Source organism: Vigna angularis, chromosome 10 (assembly GCF_016808095.1).
Source record: "Vigna angularis cultivar LongXiaoDou No.4 chromosome 10, ASM1680809v1, whole genome shotgun sequence".
NCBI lineage: Eukaryota > Viridiplantae > Streptophyta > Magnoliopsida > Fabales > Fabaceae > Vigna > Vigna angularis.
The window spans coordinates 18,766,884-18,784,985 of record NC_068979.1 but is presented as its reverse complement, the minus strand read 5'-3'; the positions used below and the strand labels follow the sequence as shown (position 1 = coordinate 18,784,985).

Here is an 18,102-nt window from a genome sequence, read left to right as displayed (position 1 = left end):
AACTGAAGTAGAATACAAAGCCATGGCTGACACGGTCAGTGAGCTTCTATGGGTCCTATCCTTGTTCACTCAACTTGGTCACATGCCCACAGCCAATTCGGTTATCTATTGTGATAATCTTGGTGCCACAACTTCAGCGTTAATCCTGTTTTCCACTCTCGGATGAAACATATAGCCTTAGCCTATCATTTTGTTCGTGAAAATGTTCAAAAAGGCAAGTTTCAGGTGTCCTTTGTGTGTATTGATGATCGGCTTGTTGATATACTCACAAAGCCTCTACTTCACCCTCGGTTTGACTCATTACTGTCCAAGTTGCATGTCTCTTCCAGATCGTCCAACTTGCGGAAGGATATCAATTACAATAATTAGTTTTAAATTATAGTAATTAGTTTTTATTAGCCAGAGCTTTTGTATATCTAATTTCCCTTTATTTAGGTTAACTATTAGTGCTAAATTGGTGGAGTTTGTTCCCTTGACTCTTTCTAGTTTACATTATCAATTTGTATATTTATACTACTTAACCCAATGATAAAATCAATTCATTCAAAACCCTTTTCTATAATTCTAAGACGATTCATCAGTCCTTTATGCCTTCTATTAGGGATTAACATTAATTTCTCTTAAACCTCAACTACGGTCTTATGTTCCTACAACGTCTAATAATCTTACATCACTTAAAAGTCAAGTTCAAAAATAATTTAAATACTCATTTCTCCTTCCTCTTTCCATCTTTTGAACAAAATCGTGACAAAGTACAAATTCAAAAACAAATAATATGTCAAATGAAGAATGATTGACCCTTAACATATTCCCCTACGTACTTAAAATTGAAATAAATAATTTTATCTTTTTCATTGAAAGCCACGTAATTAGAAAAAAAAATCAAAATATTAAATTATTGTATATTTTTAATATTTTTTAACTTTTATCTAAACCACAACCATATCTACTTTTTTTTTCACTACAATCCTTACTTCTTGAATATATTATGATATTTCTTTGTTTAGTATTGGTATTTATTATTTCACATTTTATTTTAATTTAATATTTAAGTTTTTCATATTTTATGTAATATATAAATATAAACATATATATATATATATATATATATATATATTTACATAAATATGTTCTGATATGGGTAAAATACTAGTTATTTAATAAAATGTGAGGTATATTGATTTCTTTTAATAATAGTCTCATCACCTTCTTTTACTCCTTGACCTATCTATCTTTCTCTGTCTTTCTTTCAGAATCTCTTTTCACATTTTTTTCACCTTTCTATAAAAATTTTGACATATGATTTCTTAAAATTAGATTAACGTAAATTTAATGAAAATACCAAATTAACTTTATTTAATAAATATTAGGTTTAATCCTTTTCGACATCCTATTTATGTACGAATGTCTCAGATGGGTCCTCGTTTTCTAAAGTGTATCAAAATGGTCCTTAATTTTCAAAATTGATATTAATTTTCGACATCCCTATTTATGTACGAATGTCTCAGATGGGTCCTCGTTTTCTAAAGTGTATCAAAATGGTCCTTAATTTTCAAAATTGATATTAATTGAGTCCTTTCCGTTAAGTTGGCTAGACGGCGTTAAAAAAATTGATGAGTGGATGCTGAGATGACGAACGAACGCTCGTCCACTAGCGAACGAACGCTCGTCCACCAGCAAACGAACGCTCGTCGACCCCCGAACGAACGGTCGTCCAGTGTGGAACGAACGGTCATCCAACAGTAAGAGGTCGACGAGCGTTCGTTCGCTGGTGGACGAGCGTTCGTTCGTCATCTCAGCATCCACTCATCAATTTTTCTCAATTGATATCAATTTTGAAAATTAAGGACCATTTTGATACACTTTAGAAAACGATGACCCATCTGAGACATTCGTACATAAATAGAGATGTCGAAAAGGATTAAACCTAAATATTAAAACACAAATAAATAAGAAAAATTCATTAATATTAATATAAAAATAAAATTACTAATTAAGTCTTTTAAATATAAATAAATTTAATAAATTATATTTTTTTATTTTTTATTGCATAAAATATTTATAATGATAGATAACAATATTTTAATATTGTATGCCACATTATTTATATTATTACTTCACATTATGCCACAAGTTTTAGATGTTTTGTAGTATTTTTATATTACGTTTTTCAACATTATTACAGACGTCTTTTGAAAAAAGAAAAGTCAATAATTGATTTTCTTTTCATGATTTATTTCGTTTAGTTGGTATTGTTTGAGAAAAAGAAAAAGAAAGAAAAGAAAGATAGAGCATGAGATATTTTAAAAAGATAATAATATCATGAAACATTTTTATATTCATTTTATATTCATTTGATATACAAAATATAAAAATAAAATAGTCAAAAAACATAAATTTTTGTATTTTTTTTCAGAAAAGATAAATGTGTAAAAAAATTATTTTTCATTTTTTAATATTTAAAAATACGAATAAATTTAATAGAAAAAATGGTGTCCACATTCCATAGTCACGTGGTCATATTCTACACTGAGGGAGAGAATACGGAAAACAACATAACAGACATTGAAGAGATAGAAAGGGAGAGAGAGCAGAGAGACAAAAGTAATGCCGAGCGGAGACGTAACGACGGTGATGATTACGGCAGTGTTTTTATCTGTGGGTTTGAACACTCTGGTGAAAGCAAACCTGTGTCCAGTGGCATGAGCAATTTCGTTTTCGTTGCTTATTCCAACCTCTTCGGATTCTGTTTCCTGCTAACCGCAACAACCCTTCGTTACAGAAACAGATCTCCCCCACCGCTCAATAACTCCATTGTCTTCAGAGCTTTTCTCCTTGGCTTCTTGGGGTATACTAACACCACAACATTAAATCCTGTTTTCTTCTCCTGTAATTTTCCTCTGTAATGATTTTGTTCTTGTTCTAGTGTTTTCATTCAAACGCTCTTTTATATTGGCCTTGGATATGGCTCCCCCACTCTCAGCTCAGCCACAGAAGATCTCATTCCAGCTTTCACTTTCATAATCGCCGTTGTTTTCAGGTCTGTTTTCGATTCTTTACTGTTATAATGCCTATTCTAACCGTCTGGATATAGCTCTGGTAAGACGCACGTTTATTTGATTCAGTAAATATAAAGTCAATTTTTAATGTAAAAGTACAAATAATTTTTCTTTATCAATCCACTTTTGTGAGAACTAATTAAGTTTAGAATGATTTTATATTATTATATCGACTTTATCCGTGTGATATGTGTTAAACATTCACAATTAATGTATCAGAAATAAATCATTTTAGAATAAAAGAAATATTGTAATACATATTTTTTACCACAATCCACGTTATTTTTTTTACTAATTTATTATTTATTTATTATTGTATTAACATATTCTAAATGAGGTTGGAAGTCTGATAAGGTCAAATTATAATATTTAAGTGAGATGCAAACTTCACTTTAAAAACCGGTTTTATGAGATTGAGTTAAGTTTAAAACTCTGACACTAAACTTAATGAAAATGATAAGTAATATCAAATTTATAGTTAAAATTTGAGTTAATTTTTTTTAGTTAATATATATGTATATGATTGCCCTCTTCTAATATGGAACTAAGAAGAATTTTTATATTAGATGCATAATTTTTGTGTATTTTTAAAATTTAAAAATATAGAATTAAAAGTAAAGTAAGATAGAGAATGAGTTGAAAAACATGAGACTAAAAAATGAAAGGACTAGTGACAGATATTTAACCAAAAATAGAAACAAAAGAGACTCGAGTCAGACAAAATGGAAAAGGGAAATCAGTTTAATTTTTTCTTGAGTTTATTTACTTATTTTTTATATAGTTTGGAGAAAAATTAATGTTATTTTCCAAAATTTAGATATTTCTATTTTAAAGAAGAAAAACAATTAAAGTCTAATACTCCTTAAATATACATAAATACAAGTTAATACCTAGATTTATAAGGTAGCCAGAAATTTTCTGTCTTGTTATTATGGAAAGTAAAGCACGAGAGAAATATATGGAAAGTAAAATGTAGATACAGAAGTAAAATAAAAAACACGAAAAATTATACATACCTTAAATTTTCCACGTAAATTTGAAGAGATTTATGCGAAAACATTATGTGATAAAAACATTCTATTAATATTTAGACTATGCTTGTAAATATTTTATTAATAGTTATATTTTTTATTATAAGGAATATATAATAATATAACAAATTAATTATAAATAAGTATATTTTATTTTTCTTTTGTCTTTTTTTTTTCCTTTTCACTCTATCATTTTTCGTCATTCAATTAAAAATAATTAATTAAATTTTAGGAATTATGTATAATATTTTGACTTAATTACTATGAAGCCAATAATGATAGATTCTAATTACCAACTTAAAATGATTATTTGGTATGTTCAGGAAAGTTGTTGCATAACAATTTTTAAGAGATAAAGTATAAAATAATAAATAAATTAGCTTTTGTTATAAGTTAAAATTAATTTATACATGGGTTAAAAAAATAATTATTTCAAGAAGCAATGCAAATTTGTTTAATAAATTAAATTATAAATAAACTGATTTTAACTTTTTGAACACTAGTTTTAATATATATTTTTTATTTTTTCTCCTAAAGAACGTAACAAAAAAACTCATTTAAACATATTCTATATACGTGTTTATCACTTTATACTTGTTTATATATATTTTCTTTATTTCTTTCCCACTCTTTATTTTTTTAGTATCCAATAAAGTGATTGCATTTTTTTTTTCATTTTGCTTACATTTTGTCGTAAGATTTCTTCCAAGTAAAGTTAGTATTAAATGTCATTCATTTGAAGAAAAAGAGATTTCTTACTGGTTGGTTGAGCGATCTGTCACGTGTTTAATTTGAATGGAAACCAGCCGATAGGAGGAGAAAATAAACGACAAGGTAGGGACTAGTATTAGATATTTGTTTTGATATTACAATTTACAATTAATTCTTTAATTATTTGAGTCAATTTCATGCAGCTCATATGGGTTGCCCTGACCTACATCAATCAAGGCTAAAAAAATCACAGGATAAAAATAATCCACATAAAAATAAATTCATATGGCTATAAAGGTAAATCAAAGCACATAAACTAGGGTCAATCCAAAGTAGAAACCTTATTTAAAAATAAAAATTCAAAATCAAATATCTAAAAAATATTTAAAAAAATATTGAGAGACATAAAAACATTTATTCTTTTAAAGTTTAAATTTCATATAAGTTGGACGAGTTGGTCGTTTTAAATTCAGTAAAACTCATAATTTTACATGCTTTTTTGTCTTTTTTTGTTTAATAGATGTAAAATTTATATTTCATTCTTATCTCAACCACGCCATAATATGTTTTACAAAAATTAATTAATAAAACAAAAATAAAATATTATTAATAATTTAATATAAAAAATATATATTTTTTCTTTAACATTAAATAATAATAAAGAAATTATATAATTATATAAATTTTAAACTATAATACGAAATTAATAAAGATAAACTGTAATTAATAATTCTTTTACGAAATAATAAAGTGTATATATTTGAGGGACCTTCAAACTTAGAATGAGGCAACCTATGTGATTAATTTATCTTTTTCCACGAAATAGAAAAGGATGAAAAAATCTGAAGGAAAGTTCGAAACAAGAGGAAAACCATTAAAGTTGTTAGAAGAAGAATTTACTTCCTGAAAATGCTAGGTCAATCAGATGTTTGGATATTTATATGAAGTAATTAGAGGTTGAACCTATTGATGGATTTAGGATGGAAAAGCTGGACCTAAAACTAAGAAGCAGTCAAGCAAAAACCATTGGGACTGTGGTCTCAATTGCAGGGGCATTAACGGTGACTTTATACAAAGGTTTGCCTATAACAACTCATGTGATGCGACACAACTTATTTCTCTCATCTCAACAATCACAATGGCTACTAGGAGGATGTATCCTATCAACTGCTACCTTTACTGCTTCAGTCTTAATTGTTATTCAGGTAAATAGCTTTAACCACCCATTCAAACTATAATCTACATTAAGAATTTATTTCTAACTAAACCCTATACATACATACACTAGGCGATAATAAAATGGATATTTATGTTTATAGATGATTAAGAGATTTTCAAAGATATTCACACTATATAAAAATTACATATTAATTATGAGTTTAATTTATTGTTAATAATAAAAATTCGTTACTAATTTGAATTTATTGACATATTACTTACAGTCAAAAATTAATCAGAAAATTGGTTACTGATAAATTTTTCAGATTTGTTGTCACTTGTTAAGATGTGTGTAACTTATAGTAAAGCTTCCACCTCATCTTTTTTTCTTTCTTTTTTTCTCTCGTCTACTTCATAATCATCCACTACTGCAAAAAAGAATTTTAACGTTTGTTATTTTAGACATTCAATGTCCAACCTAGTTCTAACGTCATATTGGGAGACGTTAATTTGACGTCAAATTTCTCATTGAACATCAATTGACGTCAGAGCCCCCTATAAACGGAGGTTGAGTTGTGCTAAGCGCGCCTCTGCCCCACTGAGCAAGAAAAGTCTAGGGTGAGCCACTGGAAGCATTTAGACGTCGGTTTTGACACTAATCGACGTCTCACTTGGTTTTTTTTCTTAAATAAATTTGTTTTTACAATAAAACCACACCTGAAATACAGAAAAAGTTTCCAAAAACATCACAAAATTATATATATTATGTGTTTCAAGTCATTATAATACTAAACAATCTAAAAAGCAATCCAAAACTTAAATTATCAAAAGTAAGTTAGTTTTTATATTCAGCAACAATAAATTTGTTCCTAAAGGGATGACGATGGGTCCTAAGTCTATCTCTGCAGAAGATAAGCTGCTCACTCTTGTCATATCTTCTTAATTGTGTCCTCTGATATAGGTTATGTATTTTTGAAGCATTGCAAAGTTAAGTCAAATTCATTATATTTTCATACAAATGTTCAAAGGTTAATTTGATTTGTAATGTATGGAAGGTAAGTATCATTACCTCAATCCAGTCATCTGTAATTTTTGTTCGAATAATGGTTTTAATCCAAGACATAACTTAGTAGTCACGTTCCCATAAATGTAGCTGCTTGTTACACTAAAATGACAAACTAAATAGTCACACATGTAAATCATACAATAACATAGAAAATGAATAAGAACTATAAATGAGTTATAACTTTTGGACATGGGATTTGAACTAGCTAACCTCTAAGTTTACCCATAACTCTATTTACATTGAAAACATAGGATAATATTAATATAACTATATTCATCATAAAAAAGACCATTTCAACATAGATTTGTAACATTTGAAACATAAAAAGAGAAACACTTACGCTTGTAGCATGAATTTCAAGTCATTTTTCATCCTCCTGTGTAAGGAACAAAACTATAAAATTTTACATTGTCTTGGAATGATAACCATCAATTGCCAATGAGACCTATTTACATTTTGTAACACATACACACTAGTAAAAGAATATGCTTTTAAACTCGCCTAATAGGCTTCGGTCAAAGAAAAACCGAAGCCTATCCGAAAGCAGTGGAAATCTTGTAGTTTTCACAAACTTATATGCACCGGTTTAAGAATATCCAAAGCATATAGAGCATCTTACCTCGGTTCAAATCATAACCGGTGCCTAATACTCTTTGAAAAAGTCACTTGCGCCTCTGCAAAACTGAGTTTTGGCCTAACACATGATCTTGTGCTTCGGTTCTATACATAACCGATGTCGAAAGAGGTTTATGCCTCGGTCAGTACAGAACCTAGGCCTAAGACGGAGAAGTTAGGTAGGAAAGGAGAGAGAGAGAAGAGAGAAGAAGACAAAAAGAATGGATGAAAGAAGATGAGAGGAGTACGAAAGATGGGAATACATTAATGGCATGAATCTGTGTGCACGCAATTGCTCACCAACATACTGAATCCCTGACATTGTCTCATCCCATCCCATCCCATGGTCCACCACCTCCAACTTTTCCTTCGTCCACTCCTAACCCTAAAAAACAACAAGGTTACTTCCTCTTTTATTAATTGCACCTCAACCAAGCATGTCCTTCACTCATTGATAATAATCTTACAAATATACTTCAGTTTCATCAATGGTGGATATGTTGCATAATGGTTGACCCTGAAAGTGACTACACACTTCACAAACGAAGAAGGAGGAGCTGGAGCTGACGGCTAACTCCTACACGGTTAAGGTTCAACAGAGTTAGATTCTTGAGCTCCGTAAAGCTCGTCGGAACCTCGCCGGAGAGAACGTTGTTCGACAAATCCATCGACTTTAGACTCTTCAGGTTCCCTAGCTCAAGAGTGAGCGAGCTGGAGAGTGCATTCACCTGAAGAAAGAGCGTGTCCATATTCTGAAGCCTTCCGAGGTCAGCCGAAATATCGCCAGAGAGTCCGCAATACGCGGCGTCGAAACGGACAAGCTGGGACAGGTTTCCAATCTCCGGCAGGATGCCGCCGGAGTAAGCGTTGTAGTAGCCAATGTAGAGCTCGCGAAGCGCGGTGAGGTTTCCAAGCTCCAGGGGATGTTTCCCATGAGCTTGTTAGGTGCTGCAAGAAGCCATACTCGGGAGGGATCTGGCCGGAGAAAAAGTTGCCGCCGAGGTGGAGATGACGGAGGAGGGACATGGCGCCGATGGCGAGGGGGAAGGGACCGGTCATGTTGTTGTTGTAGAGGTCAAGGACTTGAAGATTGGCGAGGAGGGCGAGGTTCAAGGGGAATGTGGCGTTGAAGTTGTTGTTGGAGAGGTTGAGATGGCGGAGGGCGGAGAGTGCGGAGAAGGAGGCGGGGATTGGGCCGAAGAACTGGTTGTCGGCGAGGGACAGGTAGGAGAGGAAATGGAGGTTCAGGAGAGGGGGAGAAACGACCTCGGTTCATCAGGAACCGAGGCAGGCGCGAAAAAAAATATTTAAAAAAAAACATATTACTGCTTCGGTTAATTTCGAACCGAGGAATAATCCTACCATTTTATGCCTCTGTTCTAAACCAAGGCATAAAGTCTATCACTTTTTACCTCGCCTGAATATGCCTCGGTTCAGAAACCGGTGCCTACCAGCGAAAATAACCGCTGTCGTTTCCCCTGACTACACTAGTGACACATCAATGTATGTCGCAAGGTATATATCTCTATTTAATTCAGTCATCCATGTTTGCAAATAATTTTGTTTGCTGTCAAGTATGTTACCAGAAGGTTGAATCATATGAGGTTCAACAAAGTCGTACATCGAAGACCAACCTTGGTCCACAATGACTGTGTCCATGTACCTATAATAAGAAAGTTAAGTTGTTAAAACCTAATAATCTAAATATAATTAGTATGGAAGACAATGAGATATCTTACATGCACCATAGTTGAAGAATTGAAATATTCAACATCTTGTCACCCCTAATGATCTCTAGTGCATCATTTAAATTGATATATATACTAGCACATGACACTAGAGGCTAAATACTCTTAAACCCTAGTACAATTCTACTGGTCCTTTAGACAATCTAGGTAATTTTGCCATGAGCTTTGTTAGATGATCATCATCTACTTCTACCATGTCATCATTTTCATGTATCACAGGCTGCTACATGGGTTATTTCTCAAGACGTATGAATTGAAATAAATATTTTCAAAGTAACCCATCAATAGTTATAAATTTAACATGTGTTATTGTCGAACTATGGTGGAAGAACGGGCCCACCCCAAGCTACCACACAAGATTTGTCTAACCACATGATCCCCCTGTTACTCTAACCACATGATCCCCCTCTCGTCTTGAGAATGAATGACTATTAGAGTGTCATGATAACCCCAAAAAATGAAGTCCTACAACAAATATAAACACTACGTACAAGGCATCACCATGGGATCTCTCCACAAGAATCATGGAATTATTTCCATCTACCATGCACATGATCAAGGCATACTCATCATCATCATATTCATCAACCATAAACATACACATAAACAAATTCACAAACCATAAATATACATATACACATCTCAATTAATCACCTCATAACAATCATCATTATCATCACATACTCAAAGTATTTCAAGTATAAAATCATTTCTAATATTTTGGAAACAACAACCACACAATAACACAAATTTCTTCATAGTAGCTCGATCCAAACACTAGAAAAGAAAAACAGGTTAGAAACCTCATCAACAGCTTCGAAAGGGTCTAAAATCCCCAAAATGACCTAAAGAACATCCAAAATTGATGATCGAAACCCCAAATTCGAAACCTATCAAATAATTCCTACCACTAGACGCTTACCACCAGACAACTCCTTACCAGACGATCTGTCAGACGACTCCCTACCAGGCAATGTACTAGGCAACTCCTTAGTAGACGGTTCCTTACCAGACGACTCCTTACCAAATGACTCCTTACCATACAACTCCATACTAAACGATTCCTTACCAGACGAATCCTTAGCAGACAACTCTGATATAGTCATCAGTGTGCACCCTTATTACTCTTATCGAGACATTTTCTGTCCTCAATACTTCCAGTGAGATACATAAACTCTACAATGTATACTCAAAAAACATGAGAAACCACACTATTTATACTAAACTCTACACTGAAAAGGCACAACCCATAACCCTCGGGTTATACAAAGGATGAGTTGCTCTGATACAGAAAATGTAACATCCCATTTAAATAGTATAATATACTATTAAGGAAACATCACAATCCAATACACTAGAATAGTTAACATATAAGAAACATAAGTATCATTATAGTTATCCAAATATAATTATAACTCAAGCTTTATATACAAATTTTCAATCCAAAACTAATTGCAAATTTTGGTCTTTAAAGCTACCAAAAGAAAACATACAAACTAATATATATATATATATATAAATATATATATATATATATATATATGTTAAACTGGTTTTGGTCGCACAAAATCAGAACAAAGCTAGATTTCCCCACTAATGAAGTATAGGGATAACTTAGGTATCAATCCTTTGACTCGGTACAATTAAGTTTTAAGTGTTTAGTTAATTCTTGCTTTTATTCTATTTACTAACTATTAAACAGGTGGGAAAAATTAAAATGAATGAAACTAAAAAGAAAAGAATTAAAACTAAAATCATTTTAGAAGAAGAAAGAATATGAAATAAAAGGGAAATAAAAAAAATAGAAATCTAAGCTCCCTAAGATAGAAACAATAACATGACCTAAGCTAATATGAACATTTAAGTGCAACTAAAATTATCCTAAACTAATGAACATTGTTACTGCCTAATAACAGAACCTAAAAACTATAAATGCAATATCTAAATGATGCAACTAAACCTACAAATGAATAGTATGTATATGTTACACTAAAAGTTTGAATCAATCTACTTAAAAGAACTTAAGGACACATGCAACAAATAAAATGCAATGGTAGGAATCAATTATAACTGGACAAAAATGAAAACATCAAAAATATAAAAGTTGAAACAAAAGTAAACCATCATGAACTCTAAAATACTTAAAGTAAACAACCAGAACATCAAAACTCAAACTACACTTCAACTATCACTATCAAAAGCAAAGAACAATCTCAAAGAATAGTCGAATTCATAGGTAAATGCACAATTTCACAAGAAAGAAAATACAAGACTAAAATTGGACTTAGTCTAACAATTATGAAGTTTAACATATTTCAAGAAGACCTTTTGAAAATCTAAGCCCACTTCGGGGTCCTATTACATCCAAAACAGATGTAGAAATTTGTATGTTTTCCTTAACATTTCACAACCAAAGTCCAATTAAAAAATTGAAATCACACATAGTACAAATAATAAAAAAGAAAAGAATAGAAAATAAATTTGATGTAGAATCTTTATGCATTGAACTCGTATCCCACTCGAGAAGACATCTCGATAATTCATGCTCACTATGGAGTCATTTAATTCCAAAAAGGAATCACAGATGTGCAGATGTACGAGTTCAACTCATTTTCAAAACAAAACACTTGCAGAAATCATAAACTGAATAGGAACAAAATTGAAAAGTGAAAAAGAAAATAGAAATTGAAATAAGGAATCGAAAACAGAATCAACAATTTATTAGAATCAAAATCTACATTACAAACATACCATAAACCACAGAGGAAGCACACGATATGTCACTCTCATGAAATCCTCTGCGAAATCCAGTAGCAACTAAGACTAAAAACCCTAATATAAAGAATGTAAAACTTGTAGCGAAAAAAAAAGTATCCCAGCCTATTTACTTGGTGGAAAAACCCCTTTATATAGGGTTGAAAAAAAATGAAAGAAGGAAAAGGGAAAACCTTGCTCACTACACTTCATTATCGGACGACCAACCTTCACTTTGCATCCTTGATTTCCTTTGGCCGTTTGATTCTTTCCACGTGGCAGCTCCAGTCAGGTCTTCTTCTCCGGGTAGCATCGCGAGCTTGGCGTCATCTTCTCAAGTCAGGATGTGCTCCTCCAGCTCTCTTACTCGAAGCCCTAACTATGGGTTCCCTCCTCTCTAAAGTGAATTTCTCAAGCCCCTTAGAAAATGAAAATGAGGGGAAGAGACTCCTATGCAGCAACAATGCCAAACCGGCGTCGTCCTACTAATTGGAGCCCATGGTCTAGCCAGCCCAATCCATATTTTCTTAACAAACTTTTGCCCAACTGCTTCAAAGTAGTGCCCAACTGCTTCAAAGCAGCTTTAGCAGCCCAACAACAGTCCAATAAGAAACCAGAACGCAGCTGGTGCACATCAGTCAAACCTAACAACGACCCAATTTCAATGCAGCTACTTAATTCCAGCCCAAAAAGAAGTCTGCAAAAAGAAAAAATATGTATTAAAGAAGAGTAAAAAAATATAACCAATTCTAAAATATATTTTTATTTTGTTTTCTAAATTTTTTGTAAAAAAAATCTATTTATTTGAAAAACTAATTTTATTTACTTAAAAAGAGAAAATTAACCAAATTTTTATTAAAAAACTGTTTTTACCATTTTACACTAAACTATTCTATTTCTAAAAAAATAAAAGCTAAAGAACCCTAAGAAATTATTTTTAACAATGAAAAATATACAAAAATAGAGTGTTATTAATATACATTCGTGTCATCTGTCCATAGTACCTCCTCCATAGAAACATCATTTACCTTTGTTTGACACCAATATGGTGATAATCCACACATACAACAAACACAAACAAACAAACAATACAACAAGGGTAAACTAATATCCAAAAGGATAAAACATGGAATTCTAAAAGCAGCATATAACATTTTCATTTCAACCAAACACAACACCTAAATAGCTAAGACATTTAGACTCAAAATCTGAATACATGCATTACTGTCGAGCTATGACGGGTTGTACACTTGTAATGGTGGAACAATTGGCCCACCCCAACCTACCACACAAGATTAGACCATTAAAACACTCTTTGTCTAAGGTAAAGGCCTTCATACTTGAACCTGCTACTCTCACCACATGATCCCCTCTCTACTTGAGAATGAATGACCATTAGAGTGTCAGGAAAATCCCGAAAACTGAGCTCCTACAATAATACAAATACTACAGGGCACTACCATGGGATATCTTCACAAGAATCATGGAATTACGTATATCTATCATGCACATGATCAAGACATACTCATCATCATCATATTCATCAACCATAAACATACACATAAACATGTTTACAAACCATAAATATACATATACACATAATCACCTCATAACAATCATCGTTATTATCACATACTCAAATTACTTTAAGTATAAAATCATTTATAATATTCTTGAAACAACAAGCACACAATTTTCTTCATATTAGCTCTATACACACTAGGCAAGGAAAACAACTTGGAAACTCTCACCAAAAACTCCGGAAGGATAGTATGTTAAATTAAAAGAATAATAATAATAATGTCTTTATATATATATATATATATAATATTAAAAAATATTACAACATAATTAAACTATTGAGAATTTAGTGATATATTAGGTTAATATATGATAGTTATATAATAAATACTTCATACAATATTATTTAATCATTTTAGGTTAATATCGTTCAATAAACCTTGTCAGATCATACTACTTAGGATTAGGATACTTGTTGTGCTGGGTAAGTTTTCCTATGAACAAACATGTTTTTAGTTCTTCTGAAAGAGTTTAAGGTCAAATTTAGTCCCTCTAAATCTTTTTATTCATTTTCCATTCTTCTAATTCTCTTATGTACTTTTTTTCTGCAATGTCATTTTGTCCTCACACATAACAAAAATGAGTCTTTTGATGCAGACATGGACAATTAAGGACTACCCAGAGGAGCTAATTCTAATTAGCATTGCTACCAGTTTCTCTTTATTCCTATCTTTCGTAGTTGCTTTCATTGCAGAGAAAAATCCCAAGGCATGGATACTTAAGCCTGATATGGAACTGGTGTGCATATTGTGTACAGTAAGTTTGGATTTATTGCAGAACAAACTATTTGATGCAGCAGACCAATAACTTTGCACAATTCGGACCTTATTTTACTGCTGTAGTTATTTTTGTGATTCTTGTATGCAGGCCATTATAACAGTATGTACACGAGGTGTGGTTGATGCATGGGCATGTAGAAAGATGGGAGCTGTATATGTTGCTATGTTCAGTCCTTTAGGAATTGTGTTTGCACTTGTTATGGGGATTATATTTCTGGGAGACACTCTTTATCTTGGAAGGTATGTGCATGCATAGCAAGAAATTAATAACGTTAGATTTTTCGTAATTAATAAGTTGTTGGATTTTGATTCATTGTGCAGTGTGATAGGTTGTGCTGTAATAGCTATCGGATTTTATGCTGTATTATGGGGTCAGGCTCAAGAGGAAAATAAGACTAGTCAAAAAGATGGAGCCTATGGCATTATCCCTTCATCTGAAACCACCCTCTTACTGCATACAAGCAAAGACACAATGATAACATAAAAGCTTTGAGGACTTTTATCCTTTGATGGAGACAGGCATTCTTAGATAGTTGAAGTGAAGTCCAATATCTTAAATGTTTTTGCCTTCCATTTCAAGAGTGCTTGATACCGGTCACAACTATAGCAACTGCCAATTCTTGAATAAAATTTTCATGGCAAATAAGCCGTAGTACATTCTTTATTTCTACTTTATTCTTATATATTTATGTGATATAAGTGACCGTGTTAATTTAAAAAAAAAAAAAAAAACTCCACGTAATTTGTATGTTCACATTTAAGTTCTGCTTATTGAGTACATTTAAGTGCCTGACAACTTTAATATTCCTTTCATTTCTTAACATATTCTATTGAGTGCATTATATATCATTCACATAATTAGTATATTTAGATAAAAACATATCGGTATCTACCTGAGGGAGGGATGACGAAAAAGGTAATATACAATTATGTCGATCATATATATATATATATATATATATATATGTATATATATAGATATATATATATATATACATATACATATATATATATATATATATCTATATATATATATCTATATATATATATATATATGTATATGCCCCAACTACTATTATAACACTTGTAGAATTAGTCAATGTTTACTATACTATGATTGTATTGGAAATAGAACAAATTGAATGCGGTAGGTAAAGTGAAGTTTTATTGTGATTAAAGCGGCAAGAGATATTTTGGAAGATTAAGAGTAGGGAGTACATATGGTTTTTCCTTTATATGTGTATGAGTTGAAGTATTCTGTATATAATATAATTCTTTGTCGCTAAAGAAAATGAGATACATTTAGAAAGAGATAGCGTTTTCTTAAAGTATTTCTTACTTTCTAATAAATAATGAAAAGGTAATTCAAAAATTTATCGAAAACTCAACAAAATTAATTATAATAATCACTTTTCTTAGAAATTTCTTAGATTAAAACCTAAAAAGAACACTTTTTTGAGTTGTTAAAATAGGAAAATATCTAGATTTTGAAATAGATGTGAAAATTTCTACCGCTATTCTTGTGGTTTCTATACATTTATTAATTTGTCGTATGCGCACACTCAACCGGGTGTCACCAAGTTTGAGTGTAGAGCATTGACATTATAATGACCAATAGGAAATTCAAGCAATAGTGCTATTAGCTCAGGTTTTGTAATCTATAAATTTTGAGCATTATTAAAAGATAATAATAAATTTGTTTTTGTGGATCTAATTAGTCTCGATTAGGAAGATGGATTTATAAAACTATAGATAAGACTTCATATTTTAAACTGGATACGTAAACAATGACGAGTATGTAAATTTTATTTTGTTCTCACTCGTTTTAAATTAGTAAAATTATTTTATTATAGTTTATTAGATAAACTAAAAATTTTATTTTCATTGTTTTATTACGTCATGTATTCATTTTATTTCAAGAGGCATTCCTATGTTACACTTCTTCTTTTTACTTATTTGATAGGTATAAAGTTCACTTCAATTTTCAAAATATTTTGTTTTTCTCGTTATAATATAATGTAAAGTTTAAAGTACATTAAAATACAAATACTTCATAATATAGTCACGAACGCATACATATTGTATATTGAACCATGTTAAATTCTTAAATAATGTGGGAGCAATGACATTGGAACAAGTCATCTAATAAAGTGTACGATAACTCTGATGGAGTGAATTTAATACAATTATTATGCAGTTATTCAGCAGATAACTTTTTATAATGAGGTAAAAGCATTAGTTTTACACCATTTTTTGAGATGAATATTTGAAGCGTAATGAAAGGTAATCTTGTTGTTGCAAGATGCATGAGAATCCAGTTAAGACTATCCTAGATATTATGCAATAAACACAGCATGGGTTCCTTTCAATTTACCTAAATAAGTATGGTATGGAAATGAGATAAATCTTTCACACCTTAAAGTTTTGGTTGTGCTTCATATATTTTATTAGACTCTAATACTAGAGCTAAACTAGATCCTAAGAAAAAGTGATATTATTTCATTAGTTATGGATCTGACATCTATGACTACAGGTTTAGGAATGACAAAAACACGAAAATTATCAAAAGTATAAATGTAATACTAGTAAAAAAACAAGATTCTAATGTGCCTATTATGCTTCGGTTGATCAGAAACCGCAGCATAAGTTGGCGCGGTGGCATTTTTGAAATTTTCGCTAATGTATATGCCTCGGTTTTATCTTAACCGAAGCCATAGGGGGTATATGGCATCAGTTTCCCTTATAACCGAGGCCATAAAGTCTGCGAAACCTGTTAAGACTTTGGCAAGTGTACTGAATCGTATCAAGTAATAAACATGGTAAGACCAAGTATCGTTTCCCTAGAGACTCACGGCCTAAACAATTATGTGATTTCTTGATTAAATAACACTTGAAAACAAACTCTTTTGGTTTAGAATGAAAATACTGAAAAGTAAATATGCATGCAATTTGATCAATTGGACAAAAGTGCAAAGATGAACGAATTTGATTTTATGGGATGAATATGTTGTTAGGGTTAGATTTTACCTAGTTTACTCTCATGTATATACAAATTCTACTTCTTCATGAATGTCAATGTCACTATCTAAAATACTTAAAACCCGATTCCTCGACGAAGAAAGCCTATCCTTAATTGTTAATTCATACGATTCCTAGCATGGATTGATATGAACATGGTTGTCTAAGCATGACTTTTTAGGGATTTTGATTTTTATGCATGATTAGATGAATTAATTGTTGTTTGAACCGATTAAAATGCTTGATTTGGGTCTGGAACTAGGAAGATTGCATATGGGTGGAGATTAGAACATGTTTTGGGCATTTTTAAAAATCTGCAGAATCGCCACTCAGCGGAAATTTCCCCTGAGCGCGATTCCTGCAGAGTGATTTTTTAAGCTTGTTGGGTTGCTGGTTTGATGCACAGGTTGCACTGAGGGGTTCTGTTTACCCTCAGCGGAGATAGGAATGATCTTAGGGTGTTGTTTATGGTTTACTAATGCTTAATGATGTTTCTTGTGGTTTTGTGAATTGTGTTTGATGTAGGGATGGCCTCCTCATCAGGCAAGAGGATCAAGACTTTGGGATCAAAGAGGAAGGATA

General features: G+C 31.6%; 1 pseudogene; it reads left to right on the top strand.

Annotated features, from left to right (window-relative positions):
- The first annotated feature begins 2,538 nt into the window (after positions 1-2,538).
- On the top strand, positions 2,539-15,287 carry LOC108335444 (WAT1-related protein At5g40210-like; annotated as a pseudogene).
- Positions 15,288-18,102: the final 2,815 nt, after the last annotated feature.